The following is a 15,156-nucleotide window of genomic DNA, read 5'->3' on the forward strand; positions in this document are numbered from 1 at the left end:
TCATGACTTAAATATCATGACATAAGTATTGTGATAATATCGTGACATAAATATCGTGATAATATCGTGACATAAATATTCTGATATGTCATGACTTAAATATCGTGACATAAGTATCGTGACAAATATCGTGATAATATTGTGACATAAATATCGTGATATCATGACATAAATATCGTGACATAAATAGTGTGACAAATATCGTGACATAAATATCATGATATATCATGACTTAAATATCGTGACAAAAATATTGTGATAATATCGTGACATAAATATTGTGATATGTCATGACTTAAATATCGTGACATAAGTATCTTGACAAATAGCGTGATGATATTGTGACATAAATATTGTGACTAAAATAAAGTGACATAAATATTGTGATGATATCATGACTAAAATATTGTGACAAATATCGTGAATATGTGATCTTGTATATAAAGTGGGTGAACATTGTTTTTTGTTAGTCAGCATAAATGTCTCAGTGGTCTGTCTTCAGTCAGCTGTCCATCTGTCCATCTGTCCGTCCTGGTCTGAAATTTACGTCTCCTTCTATGAAAACTCCTGTGAGCTGAGAGAATTGAGGAATCCATTCCCACGACAGTTTTACAGCGGCTAACTTCACTTAGCACTAAATCCTCCTCGTCCTCGTCGTCCTCGTGACTGAAGACTCGTCTCGTTTTTCAGAGAGAGGGAGGGAGAAAGAGAGGGAGGGAGAAAGAGAGGGAGGGAGGGAGGCTCAAATTTAGTGTTTAATTTGGTTAATATCGTGGAGTTCACTGTGTAAATTTACTGCAGCTCTCACTGTGAATGAGACTGTGGGGAACAGTTAGAGAAGCAGCCGCGTCCATGTGAATGAAGCTAATGCAAATGCACACGCGCCACTCAATAACTGCTGTGTTTGCTTTTCTGCTCTGTGTGTGTGTGTGTGTGTGTGTGTTATTGTGAACTGTAAAAACAACATTTGACACGTTTGGCGTGAGCTGAATGGACACATGAGTCTCGTACTCTGCTGTTTTGGTCAATAAAGTTGACGGAGCCTGAAAATCAATCGCTCCGATCACCTACTCTTCTAGACTTTATTTGCATTTGTCTTTTCCAAACTCAAAGCATGTTTAGTTAGTCCTTTGTGGGCTACTGTAGAAGTGATATAAATGACTCACTCCGGACTCATGAAAAACAACTCATTGCGTTTTCATTATGTGTCACATTCAGTGTGAAAACATCGTAAAAACTCACTCAGAGTTTGAATTATTTCAACTCCAGTCACAGAAATATGATAATTAGAAATTCACAACCACTTTTCACTGACTTTGTTTGAAAATGATTGCATGAAAAATGCGAGTTTCTGTTTGATCGCAGGATTTTTTGCGATCATTTCTTTACACTTAATGACTCCTTCACTTTTCCTCGCCTCTCATTTTGGACTTTGAAAGTTTAAATATTGAAGCAAATGTTGCAAAATTTGCATAGTTTTTTGAAGTAAATATATCAACTTGAGAACATTTTGCATATTTTATTTTGGCAGGATTTGCTTCAAGACGTTCAAATTCTACAACATTTTCTCCCAGAACGATCGCATTTTTGAAACTTGAAAAATTGACACAACTCAGAACTGGTGAAAAATTTTATTAAATCAGGACAATTTTACTAAACTAACTAAAATGAACTGAATTAAACTAAAAACATGTCTATTTTGTCCATTGAGGGCTACTGTAGAAGTGACCCTGCTCCTGAGTGCCTGCAGTACCAATTGTGACCACACCGTTTTACGATACATAATCATATTCAACACGCGTGTAATCGACCATGTGTTTGTAGTGGTTTTACTAATTTTGATTCAGATACGATAAAATTGTGTAAAAGTTAGCTACGAAATTATAAAGAAACCAGATTGTGTCACCAGCAGACGGTGCTGTTTTTAAAGTTGTCTTCAAACTTTCACATATACTTTAGTCTTCAGCAATAATCAAGAGTAGCAAGTTTGGTTGAGAACTTTGAAACTTTGAACATTTATCAACTTTAGCAGAATTGTTTTCTTCTGTAACGATCGCATTTTTGAGGATCGAAACGTCGGTGAAAACGGAGGAAAATTGACACATTTAATTCAGAACTGGTGAAAGTTTTATAAAATCAGGGAAATACGTGAATAAAAGTGGTACAAAATGGCTCATTAGCGCCCCCCAAAGGTGCAACCTGGCTGGAGAAAGCTGAAACTAAGACGCCCCAAATTTCATTTTGTGCGTTTAATTTTATTTATTCATAATAAATTGTAGAATTCGGTGTGAACAAAATTCTTCACAGTTAATTTGGACAAATGAAGCAAACGTCGTGTAATTCTTTAACTTTTCAGTCAGATTTGAATGATTTTCTTCTCAGCGAATGATGCAAATCTTCACAATAAATTGATACGATTTATGTGTAAATGTATTTAATCAGTGTCATAAACGAGTCACAGAAATCAGCAGAAATCTGAGACGACTGATTAAAGGACGACTTCATCAATCACCCTCTCTCTTTCTCTCTGACGAGGATTCGTCCTCGACACTGAATCACTTTATTGCAAATGTCCGTCTTCTGTCCTCAGAGACTTTTCCTCGTCTGTACTTGAGAGATTTAAAGACGGGGATTCTGTCCTCGAGCACGGCCGCTTCCTCTCGTCAGGATTTATCTGCGATATTACAGCCGCTGTTATTTCCTCATCTCGTCTCGCGCTCTTTTATTATTTCCATCACAATATCGCAGGCATCGATTCCCAAACGTGAACCTTCTTCATTCTGCAGGAAAGAGAAAGATCTTCTCTGCTTTAAGGGACCGTCACACATTTATTTCACTCTTTCTTTCATTAGTTTTAGAAACAGTTTTTTTTATCCTTTTTATGGACCGCGGGGGGAAAGACGGAGCCAATTCCAGCTGAAGAGAGACTCACATTTACACCTGTGGTCAGATTAGAGAGTTCAGATTAACTCAGTCCAGCCTTGATTTTAACAGAAAAATATGCATTTAAACACTCAGTTAGGGTCCGAGCACAAGGTGCGTACGTATTATTCTTATTATTATTCTTCCTCGCGTGTCTGAGGGTGTAGAAAAGTGTAGAAAATTGGAAGTGGGCGGGGCTAACGGAAATGGAAAAATGCTTTTATTAGGTGATTTTTTTTGTTTCACGTACATGAATGAAAGTTGGTAAACATGTCAGTCATGTCAGGACCGTACAAAAAGTTAATGACGACTTCGCCGTAAGTCCTACAGGAAGGCGGCCATCTTAGGTTGAACGGCCATTTTTTGGCGATTTTGGCAAATTCGCACCAATGATATTTGAGCGAACTTGTTTTGACTAAAAAAACATTTGATGACATTTCTTAACATTATTTTCACTCTTTCATTGTTTTTTATTCCATTACGTACCACGGAATTAGATGGAGCCAGTTCCAGGTGACAAAAGACAAAGTTTCATCATGTTCACACTCACATTTACAACTTTCTGTCCAGTTTAACAAATTCCAGCTTCAGCCTTCAAATTTGTTATAATGTTTGTCCAAACCTCATATTTAACCTCATACTATTCTCTTAATATCTAATATTTCAACATTTCTTGGATGAATTAGCTGATAAATAAAAACATTCATTACAATTTGAATTTATTTTACAAAACAAACATTTGATGACATTTTTAATATTATTTTCATCCTTTCACTGGTTTTCTACCACATTTTTATCCTATAATGGAATTAGCCGGAGCCAATTCCAGGTCATTTATCACATTCACACTCACATTTCCACCTGTGGTCAGATTAGAGAGTCCTGTTTAACTCAGTCCAGCTTCAGCCTTCAGATTTCAAAAGAAAAATGTGGCTTTTGTTTATTTTCTGTCCAAACCTCATATTTCTTACTATTCTTTTAATATCTAATATTTCAACATTTCTTGGATGAATTACCTGATAAATGAATGAAAATGTTCATTATATTTGATCGTCCATGTTGTGTTTATATTCACTCTGTTGTCGTGATGATTTAATCTGGATCGGAACAGGAACCTGGTTCTGCTGGTTCTGCTGGTTCTTCAGTTCACAGACACGTTAGTTTATTATGAAGTTTGATGAGAACAGAAACTCCTCTTCTTCTTCTTCTTCTTCTTCTTCTGATGAAAACTTTCTTTATTTTTAGCTTTGGGGTCATCAATATTTCCATCACAGAGCTCCGGCCCCCTCACCCCCTCACCTCCTGCAGGCCCCGCCTCCTCCCCCTCGCTCCAGTTTAATGAGTCTTTGCCAAGCAAACACAGGCTGCAACAATAATATCCAGACTTTTGTGTCCACACACGTTTATTTCCCACAGGAAAATGGAAATTATGAAAGAATAGAGAAGAGAAATTCAACATGAAAGCACACCTGCTACATCACATGTCCTCCCCTTCAGAGTGTCCTCACCCTCAGAGTGTCCTCACACTCAGAGTGTCCTCAGTATCCTCAGAGTCTCACCCTCAGAGTGTCCTCCCCTTCAGAGGGTCCTCAGCCTCAGAGTGTCCTCACCTTCAGAGTGTCTCACCCTCAGAGTCTCCTTAGAGTCTTACCTTCAGAGTCTCACCCTCAGTCTCACCCTCAGAGTCTCACTCGTGTCGTGTTGTGTGTTGTGTTACCGTCGTCTTGTCGCGTCGCCTTCTTCTAAACGTCTTCTAAATAAGAAAAGTGTTGTTGTTAATTCTACATTAAATTACACATAGAACAGTTTAATAAAAACAGCTCATGGATAAAACGACATCATTGAACTGTGAAAAGAATTGGCTGCACCAACTGAATCTCTGATGCTAATTCTTGACTTAATATAACACAATATTCATTACGTACAGCTTCTTTAAAACTGCCAATTTAATGAGCTACATCCAAAAAAATCATTACTTTATTACATTAAATCAAAGTTTATTCACAAAGTGAATTACCACGAAAAAGTGTCCAAGTAAAATATAATAACATGTAAACAAAATCACATTTAATCACATTTAAAAAGTCGTGTCACAAATAAAACAATGGATTAAGAATATATTGTTCTAGTTTCACCTTAATCTCAGATTAACTGATTCCATTGTTTGTCAAATGAAAGCTGCAACTGTTTAAAATGTGATTTCTTTACATTTTAACTTTATATTGCTTTGCTTTTGGTGTGGAGTAAAGATCAGAGAAGAATCTCAGCTGAAGACAAGAAGAACAAAAGTTTTCCTGACATTCCCGGGAAACTCTGATACATAAAGTCAGGGAGTCTCCTCTGACACATGTGATCATGTGACTAAAGAAGAAGAAGAAGAAGAAGAAGAGTCTGGTTTGTGTGGGACAGCGAGCGAGCGGGAGCTTCCTGCGCTGACTGGACTCGGTCCAGCAGCCGCCGCCCTCGTATCACTTGGCACAGTCTCAGGTTCGACCTCTGGGAGCGTTCAATTAGAGCGACAGTTGGCCTCCATCGATCTCCGGTGGAAGTTTGAGAGTTGGCCAAGTTTACTTTGATCCAGCGGGACTGGATCTTGTTTTTTCTCCCTCTCATCAGGAGGGAAATCTGAGCGACGCTCCGACTCTGCCAGAGGAGTCCTCGATGAATCCAGATATGACCGCACAAGATACTGTATCACGACATCATGATGGAGAGAGTGTCGCGCTGTAAATAAATGATGGATCGCAGGAGGAGAGGTCAAACAGGAGGGAGGGATAATGAAGAAGAAGAAGTGGCTCTCCCACACCAAAGCCCATAGAGAAAATCACTGATTTTAACATCACAGCACACAGGAGCTGTTGATCCACTGCTGCCTCCATCACTGAGTTCTTATTTGTTATTTTGTCAATTTCGGCTTTTGAAATTCCTTCTTCAGATTAACTTCAGTGCCACAAAGTGACCACACGAGGCAGCAGAGGACCAGCAGCTCCTGGGTCCTCCCCGGCTAAAATCACTGATTTTCTCTATGGGCTTTGGTGTGGGAGAGTGAGTGGTTTCCTGTTATTTGGGCTCTTCATACTTCAGGTTTAATCTACGACGTTTTAAGAACATGTTCTTAAAACATCGTAGACTTAAACTGATGTAGATTTTTCTTTTAGGGAAATAAAAGCACTTTTATGTCTTTATTGGTGTAAATAAAGTTGACTTGACATAAATCTAAAGGTAAATAAATCCTAAATCGTCCGTCAGCTGCACTGATTTCTAAAAACCCACATCACTTTGCCTCATTTCCTCGCACAGCCCCACTTCTCTAATACATTGTAAGTATTATTCTTTCTGTCTCTTTAATCATTTACAGAACAAAGGAAATCTCCAGCATCGCGGCCTTCGGGCGTCGCTGATGAATATTAAAAAAGTAATAATGAAAACCTGCAGCTTTAAATCACCGCAGTCTCTCATTTAAACTGTGACGAGGATAATAATAATAATATTACAGCCTCTCGGCTCATGTGTGGGACTTTTAATTGTGTTTTAATAAAAAACAATTATTAGCACGAGCAACTTTAACGAGCTTTGTTGATCGCAGCACTTTTTTTTGTTTCTCTGAGCTGAAGACGCTCGACTTCCAGGACGAAGAATCCCGAGGAAGTGCTGAGTCGGCCTCCCGCAGAGTGTGTTTCCTGTTAAAACTGCATGAATTATATGATTCTAAAAGCACGGCTGCTTCTCACAGATAACGGCGGCGCGGCGCGATGGTGATAACGGCGAGCAGAGATAACGCCGGCCTGTTTTTAATGTAAACACGCGCCGCCTGAAAACGCCATTAATCTTCCCATTAACGCGACACTTATTAATTTTCATTTACAGGTGAACAAAAGAGGAGACGCTGCCGTGAGAGGGAGGACCATTTATCAGCTGGGACCAGGAGCAGGAGACCAAAACACAAACACGGGGAAGGAAACGCTGCGTGGACACGTTTTCAGTGAGTCAACTTATCTGTTTTATCAAGAGATTAACATTTAAACTGAAGATTAAGAAAGATCCAGGCCTTTTATTTTGGTAAATTTAACTCAATTCTAACAGGAAATGGACATCGACCACAGCTGGATTTACAAGAAGTTCTTTTGTGTAAACACTCGACACTGATTCGGTGTTCGTGACGCGCGATAATTCGTCTTGAGCAGAGCGAATCATTCGCACGTCATTTCCGCATCGAGAACATTTGCTGCGCCCGTTCGTACCAATGAGAAATCTGCGTGATCGCAATCTCGCAGCGTGGAAAAATGTGTGTCGCTCGTCGTAAAAGAGATTTGGTGAAAAAGTGGTCGGGCCGAGAGTTGAGCCGAGAGGAACACCACACTTCTTTAACTCATATCTTTTACATGAATATTAATATTCATAGAGAGGTTACTGACTTTTTTTTTATTTATATATATATATATATGTATATATACATATACACATGTATATATATATATATATATATATATATATATATATATATATATATGTGTGTGTGTATATATATATATATTTATATAATATTTGAATATTTTGTTTTGTAACAGCAAAACCTGGTGCATAAATAAAATTCTCTGTAGAATGAATGTCCTTATTCTTATTATAAATAAAACTGATTTTGTCTGTTTTGTAAGAAAACAACTGCATAGTCACTGAAGAATATAATATAATATATATGTTTTATTAAATCATTAAGTACATAAATATATATAACACAAGGACATAATGAAAACTAATGTTGGAGTTTGTAGATGTTCCACTTTAGTGAGGATTTATTTTTGTTTTCACATCAGATGGAGAACGACTGCAGATTCAAACTTTTTCCCAGCGTTCTATATTTTATATTTGTATAATTTTAGAGGCTTTTGTGAGAATGAATCGAAAATAACCTGCAGGTCACCGCGGTCACGCACTCATTTATTTCCCTGAACACAAGAGGAGAAATAAACCAGACATGCTTTTTAAAAACAAATAAACTTCTCGTCTCGTCTCCGTTTGTCCCTCCTGACTTCCCCTCGGTTCTTTTGGACACAGTGTCTCCGCGTGCTGTGGTCAGGAGGACATTTGGCGGCGCGGCGTTGAGCTTCACCTCGGCTTCCGTTTGATTAAATCACCGCCGCGGCGTCGCGTCGCATCCCGCGGAGTCAGGTGCAGGATTATTAACCTTTGCTGTCGGAAGGACGTCTCCCTCTCCGCAGGCCTGCGGTGAGACAACCGGTCAAGATGGATGTCCCTCCGTGTGTGTGTGTGTGTGTGAGAGTTAAGTCCATCCGTCTCTGAAAGTGTCCATGCTGTCTTTCACGTCCCGTCCTCACAGATCAGGGACAAAGACGCTGAGCAGTAAAAAAAGAAACTTGTCGCTTTGTTGTCGTTTTTCAATTCTGAAGATTTTATTCTAGCGCCCCCTGGAGTTGGATGGCATCTTGGTTTTTAATGGGTTAAAACTCAGCTGTTGAACCACTTCTTTCTTTTGGTGTTGTTTACTCAGTCCTGCCCCCTGCTGGTGTCTGTGGACATGTCGCTACGTTGTCTTTACGCATACAATGTCAACACAACGTGTCTGTCTGCTAAATTAGCCCGATAGATAACCAACGTAGCATGCTGCTAATTAAGTACAGCATAATTAGCACGATTAGCTCCGAAATGAATCGCGTGTTAGCATTTCTGTTTGGATAGAAAAGTGTAAACGCTAGCTAGCCATAATATTAGTGCACAAGTTAGTTTTCTTTAGCATCTTTTGGCTAGTTGTTTGTGTCATACACTCAGTCCTGCCCCCTGCTGGTAACTGTGGACATGTACGGAATACATAAGATTAGCTTGCTCGTTAGCAGACTGAGCTGTGACCGTTAACATTGTGTTTTTGCTTGTATCACTGGTAGCTTTGAGAGCTAGCCTCTGTATGTCAGTGCATGGGGGCCAGTAGGGGGCGCTCACAGCTGAGACACAAGAAGAAAATCACCCAGCAGCCTCTTCCCTCGTGTCTCCACTGCTCCGTGATTTTATAAGTTTAAGTATTAAATATCATGTTTTTAGAGTGTAAACCTGTGTGTGTGTGTGTGTGTGTGCCTCTTTGAAAGCAGCCATTAAAGCACAGTCAGCTGTTATTTACCCTCATAATAAACCGTGTCTCCGTGTTTTCCCCACATCTCTGAGTGAAGCCGGCGTCTCCGCCTCCGACTCCGGCCCGACTCGTCGCTGCCGCGTAATTAGCCCGTTAGCAGTAAACAGGCGGGTTTTTATTGTTTCTTCTCAGTCGCGGCGTAAAAAAACAACATTTAGCCGGCGACGGCCGGAGCGCACGGGAATAATCGGCCCTGGTTTACACTGATAATTGCCTGTTAGACGATAAGAAGTACAGAGTGAAGCCATTGTTTGTGACACTTTGACACCGCGGAGAACCGACAGCCCACGCCGGCGAGGACGAGGTCGCTCGCTGCTGCTGCTGCTGCTGCTGATGCTGCTGCTCATGATGATCCAGGTTCCCAGCGACCCATTAGATAATGAGTGGAGCTGTGGACTGTGGCTGTAACGAGAGCGCGGGCTGACAGGCAGGTGATGTGCAGACGCTGCTGATAACGAGGTCACAAACCTGATTCATGCTTTAACCTGCGGGAGTTCCCTCGTCTGTCGTCTTTAACCTGAAAAATCACCACGCATAAATCACGGAGATATGTTTTCTGCCCGTCTCCTGATGATGATGATGATGATGATGATGATGCATCACTTACACACACACACACTGTAGCTGTGTGTGTGTATATTGGCCTCAAACTTCAGCCTGAAATATTTATGATATTTTCCGAAACTCCATCACAAAGTTCGAACAGTGTTTGACGTTAAAGCTGCAGCTTGTGTATGAAAAGAGAAAAAAACAAGTGATTTCTCCACACTGGTGTCACAATTAAGAGGAAAAAAATCACTTTTAAATCTCCTGAAATTAAACTCACCGCTCAGGTTTCATGTTTTTGAAGGGTGGATCCTCCAAAAGGTCCAGTGTGGAAGAATTAGTGACATCTAGTGGCGGGACTGCAGTTTGCACCAAAGAAATGATCCATAAAAGAAAATCAGTGATTTTAGCTGGGAGCTGCTGGTCCTCTGCTGCCTCGTGTGGTCACTTTGTGTCACTGAAGTTTATCTGAACCTAGTTTTTCAAATGCCGAAGTGACAAAATAAGACATTTAAACGTATGTTTGTTAATTTACTGTTCTTACTGTTATTCAACAGCTCCTGTGTGTGTGTGTGATGTTAAAATCACTGGTTTTCTCTATGGGCTTTGGTGTGGGAGAGTGAGTGGTTTACAAAAGTGTGTCTCACAGTGAGATAAAGACGTGAACATAGTCCCTCAGATGTGTGTGTGTGTGTGCCCTAAGGTGAGCGTGAGAACAGGAGGGGAGACTCAGGTGGTGGCCTGATGCATGATGGGAGTGACAGCAGCTCAGGTGGGAGTTAATTCAGTGTCAAATGAGACGGAGAGGAGGGTGGAGGAGGAGGAGGAAGAGGAGAGTCCTGCATCAGGCGAGCAGCTGAGCCCCGCATAGATCACACACCGACACTGAGAAGCTGGAGCCTCGCACACGACGCACACACACACTGCAGACACACAAACAACGCTGCATTCAGTGTGAGTGATGTCATCTGTTTACACTATTATAATAAACAGTGAAGGAAAACTTGTCAGGTCCAGGTTTCATCATCACGACAAATAAAAAACACCAGTAAAATCAACTGGAACTCAGACTCACATGAAATCACTTTGGACCAAAATCTTCTGCTGTGGGAAGTTTTCACTGTTCACTGTATTTTGTGTGTCTGTGTGTCTGTGTGTGTGTGTGTGTGTGTCTGCTGTACTGATGTTCTCTCTCACCTTTAATCTCATATTCACTGTTTTCCCTCGTATATAAACTTGGACGCTACATGTGAGGAGGACACACACACACACACACTAGGTGTGTGTGTATATATATATATATATATATATATATATAGACACAGAGTGTGTGTGTGTGTGTGTGTAGGAGACAAGACTGATGGTGCAGTCATGCAGTAAATGATGTTGGTTTAAGGAATCGTACCGCGGCAGATTGCCACCTCCTCCGGCCTACACACATGCACACACACACACACACACGCACACGCACACACAGCTGCCTCTTAATGATAATGCTCTTTAAATGGCTTTATTGATTTTAATGTAGCCTACCACACATATTTTATGAAAGTCAATACGTTAAGAGGCCGCCTCCCTAATGTAAAGAGCGAGTCGTCAAGTCTATTAGACGCTCGTCGATGGACGACTGCTGATTACGACCGGTACTCGCCGACACTCGCCGCCTCTTTATCCACCGTGTGTCTCAATGTTGTGTTACAGTGTTGTGTCTCAGTGTCGTGGCTCAATGTTGTGTCTCAGTATTGTGTCTCACTGTTGTGTCTCAGCGTTGTGTATCAGTGTTGTGTCTCAGCGTTGTGTCTCAGTGTTGTGTTACAGTGTTGTGTCTCAGTGTTGTGTCTCAATGTTGTGTTACAGTGTTGTGTCTCACTGTTGTGTCTCAGCGTTGTGTCTCAGTGTGGTGTCTCAGCGTTGTGTCTCAATGTTGTGTTACAGTGTTGTGTCTCAGCATTGTGTTACAGTGTTGTGTCTCAATGTTGTGTTACAGTGTTGTGTCTCAGTGCTGTGTCTCAGCGTTGTGTCTCAGCGTTGTGTCTCAATGTTGTGTCTTGTGTTGTCTCTCAAAGTGTGTACTGTGTGTAGTATAAAGTGTGTAGTGTGTGTAGTATAAAGTTTGTACTGTGTGTAGTATAAAGTGTGTAGTGTGTGTAGTATAAAGTATGTAGTGTGTGTAGTATATAGTGTGTACTGTGTGTAGTATGGAGTGTGTACTGTGTGTAGTATTTAGTGTGTACTGTGTGTAGTATAAAGTGTGTACTGTGTGTAGTATAAAGTGTGTAGTGTGTGTAGTATAAAGTGTGTAGTATATAGTGTGTAGTGTGTGTAGTATAAAGTGTGTAGTATAAAGTTCGAGTATATAGTGTGTAGTGTGTGTGTAGTATAAAGTGTGTACTTGTATGTGTTTTAAACGAGTGTCTCTGCAGAAGACAAGCGTCGTCTCCATCTGAGTGGAAAATAAGAAAAAGACTCTCATGCATCAGATTCATTTAACTTCTCTGATTCTCTCTCTTTCATTCCTCTTCCTCCTCCTCCTCCTCCTCGTCTTCGTCTTCGTCCTCCTCTTCCTCGCTGCAGGCTCCATGACTGGGTGACAGCGCAGCTTAATTGGCGACGACACAGAAACATGTCGAGTCCTGCTCTGCAGCCTCTCCTGCATAATTAAAACAAGTGCACACACACACACACACACACACACACACAGAGTATTCTTTAATGTAAAGCGTTTTATTTCTACACGTTTTAAAGGATGTGATTGTTGACTGAGGTGTGTGTGTGTGTGTGTGTGTCGTTTATTTTATTATAACACACACACACACACACACACACACCTCAGACACCGAGGGCCCGACAGTAAGTGGGAAAGGTTGTCGTAGCAACAGCAGAACAGAGACCTGTGATGCTGAGCAGGGTCCACACACACACAAACAAGGACGGAGACATTCTAATTAAAGTGAAGCAGAGACTGAGGCCACGACAACATGTGATGACTTTAAAGGGACAGTTCAGGGTTTGATTTTTGAACCAGACTGAAAACGTGATGACAAACAAGATTTTAGACACGTTCACGTCTTTGTCTCGCTGTGAGACACACTTTACAACAGGAAACGGGAGTTTGTAAACCACTCACTCTCCCAACACCACAGCTGTGTGTGTCTGTGTGTGTGTGTGTGTGTGAGGCGTCCAAGGCCAGAGTCTGAAACCCAGACTCTGAAAGTGTCAGGAGGAGCTGGAGCAGCAGAGAGAAACATTCCTGTGACTGACAGAGATTTAAACCGCTCCCAATATTATTGATTCACGAGGTTGATGCTCACGATGTAAAACGAAGCCTCGGGGTTCTGAAACACAAACACATGGAGGAAGGTTCCTGTCACAGCGCCGTGTTTTTAAAAAAGTCATCATTCCAAGTCATTTCTCAGCATCTCTGGATTCGTTGGCAGCGGTTTGTGTAGAGACTGTGAATCCTTCAACTTAATATGATGTTTTAAGGCCAGAGAAGGCGGAGTTTATTTTTATTTATTTATCAATAATTTCCTAATAACGGTACTTAAATTACTTAAATTAAACAGGGCCCGGAATTGAGCCTTGGGGAACGCCGCAATCTAACTTCCAACTTTTAAATCAATATTCATCAATGTTTACAATAAATGCTTTATAAATAAAATGAATTATTATTATTATTGGAATCATTTAAAAAAGATAACACCCACTGACCTCTGAACCACATAACAATTCTTTGGTTAAATGTGAAACTGACTTCAAACCTGAATTATTATTTAGATTCTTCTTTAAACAGCTGCTTAACAAACCTGTGCTGATAAATTATACCACAATTATTTGTCTTGTGCATTTTAGTGACAGAGGGCGCCACCTACGGGACCTACTGAGCTCTGACTCAAATAAGATTCAAAAATATTGATATTTTTACTGACAAAATAAAACACAGATTTTTATTTGCTTTTGTCGCCCAGGTTAAAAAATATAAATGAATCGTGCTGTTTTTAAAAGACAGTTTAATTAGACAAACTAAAAAGAAATAATAATAAATTGAGACATTTTGAGATACTTCCGGGTCAGGTGATGTCACTTCCTGTTACAATATATGTCTTGGTCACTGAGGTCACTTCCTGTTTTCCACCTGAGAGTCAGAGAAATGGCAGTCAGGTTTTTTTTGAAGGAGCGTGAGGATGGTGAGCTAATCCCAGGACCAGGACAAGGACAAAGGACAAAGGACAAGGACAAGGACATGGACATGGACATGGACAAGGACGTGTCTTCCACAGACTGTGGTAGGATCTTTAAACTCTCTTCAACTTTGAAACTAAAAAAAACTGGAGAAAAACAATTGATCTGGAAAAAAGAGAAGAACAACTAAAGGAACTGGAACAAAATTGTGAAAGTTTAAATGACACTTTGCATGTGATAGAAAGAGAGGGCGCCATCTACAGGCTGTTCTGAGACACAGCTGCACTTTTCACATTTCCCTTTAGTGGAAAAGTCTCAACTCGTTTGTTTACACTGCAAAGAAACACAATAGGAGATTTGTTTATGGGGCCGAGACTTCAGCCTTGAGGAACACCACATTTTAATCATAAGTGTTAACAACAAACGCACGATCGCCGTGTGTCATTTATCGCAGAACTTCCGAAACGACAGTCTACGATGCAGCGTACTGCGGCTTTAACTGCGATTTCTCAGCTCTTTGTGTGAAACTTTGTTGCTGTTCAGACGTCAAACGTGAGGAATTTTGTCTGGATTTTTGTTGAAAAGTTTAAAGAACCACTGCTTTAGCTGCAAGTCAATGAGCACGGCTACTCTATTATATATCGGACTCTCTGTGTTTTTCTTTTTCTTTTTTTTTTCCAAAAAAATCCCCCGCACACTTTAGCTTTTTAATAATTCTGTGAAGCACTTGTCGAGAAAAGAGTCCGATCCAGGAAGAAAGGGGGAAAAAAATCCAAACAGCAGAGTCTTTTAGTTTTTAGGGCCTGGAAAAAGCCCTGGATCGTTAGTTTCCCCTGATGCAACAGTTTGTAACGCAGACTTTCTGTGTCTGTGGGCTCCGAGCCAGTGATGACATCACATGAATGACATCACTGAGGCTTCACCTTCCACCGGTTTCCTTCAGCTTTCACTCGGGAGCCAAACTTCAAACTTTATGTCACGTAAATGTGTCGCAAAAAAGGTCGATATACTTTAATCCGACCACTTTATTACGAGATAACGTATTATTTAGCCCTTTTTTACATGTGCATTCACTCTTATTTCACATAAAAATATAGAAACCCACAAATAAATATGCTAAATAAATGCAAAATAAAATCACCAGGGTACAAAAGTTATATGAGAAACAAGGAAAGACTGAATAAATCAGTGTCTGCTTAAGGCGACAAAATGTTTAGATAATATTTGTAGCAATATTTAGCTTTTTTTGTTAAATAAAGCTAAATATTTAACTTTATTAAAGTTAAATATTTCTCTATCTCTTTAAACAAATCTATATCTATATCTAACAGCCACTGCTCCGGTCTCTTTTATGACATTATTTA

At 40.3% G+C, this 15,156-nt stretch overlaps 1 long non-coding RNA gene across 1 annotated transcript in view; it reads left to right on the forward strand.

Moving 5' to 3' along the window:
• The window catches only part of LOC131472894 (uncharacterized), a 35,672-nt gene that overhangs the window by 14,708 nt on the left and 5,808 nt on the right, over positions 1–15,156 (forward strand). Inside the window, exons 3-4 of the long non-coding RNA XR_009242146.1 lie at positions 6,790–6,904; positions 13,753–13,896. This is a non-coding gene — a long non-coding RNA (uncharacterized LOC131472894). The remainder of the gene's footprint in view (positions 1–6,789; positions 6,905–13,752; positions 13,897–15,156) is intronic.

The sequence above is a fragment of the Solea solea genome, chromosome 14 (genome assembly GCF_958295425.1).
Source record: "Solea solea chromosome 14, fSolSol10.1, whole genome shotgun sequence".
NCBI lineage: Eukaryota > Metazoa > Chordata > Actinopteri > Pleuronectiformes > Soleidae > Solea > Solea solea.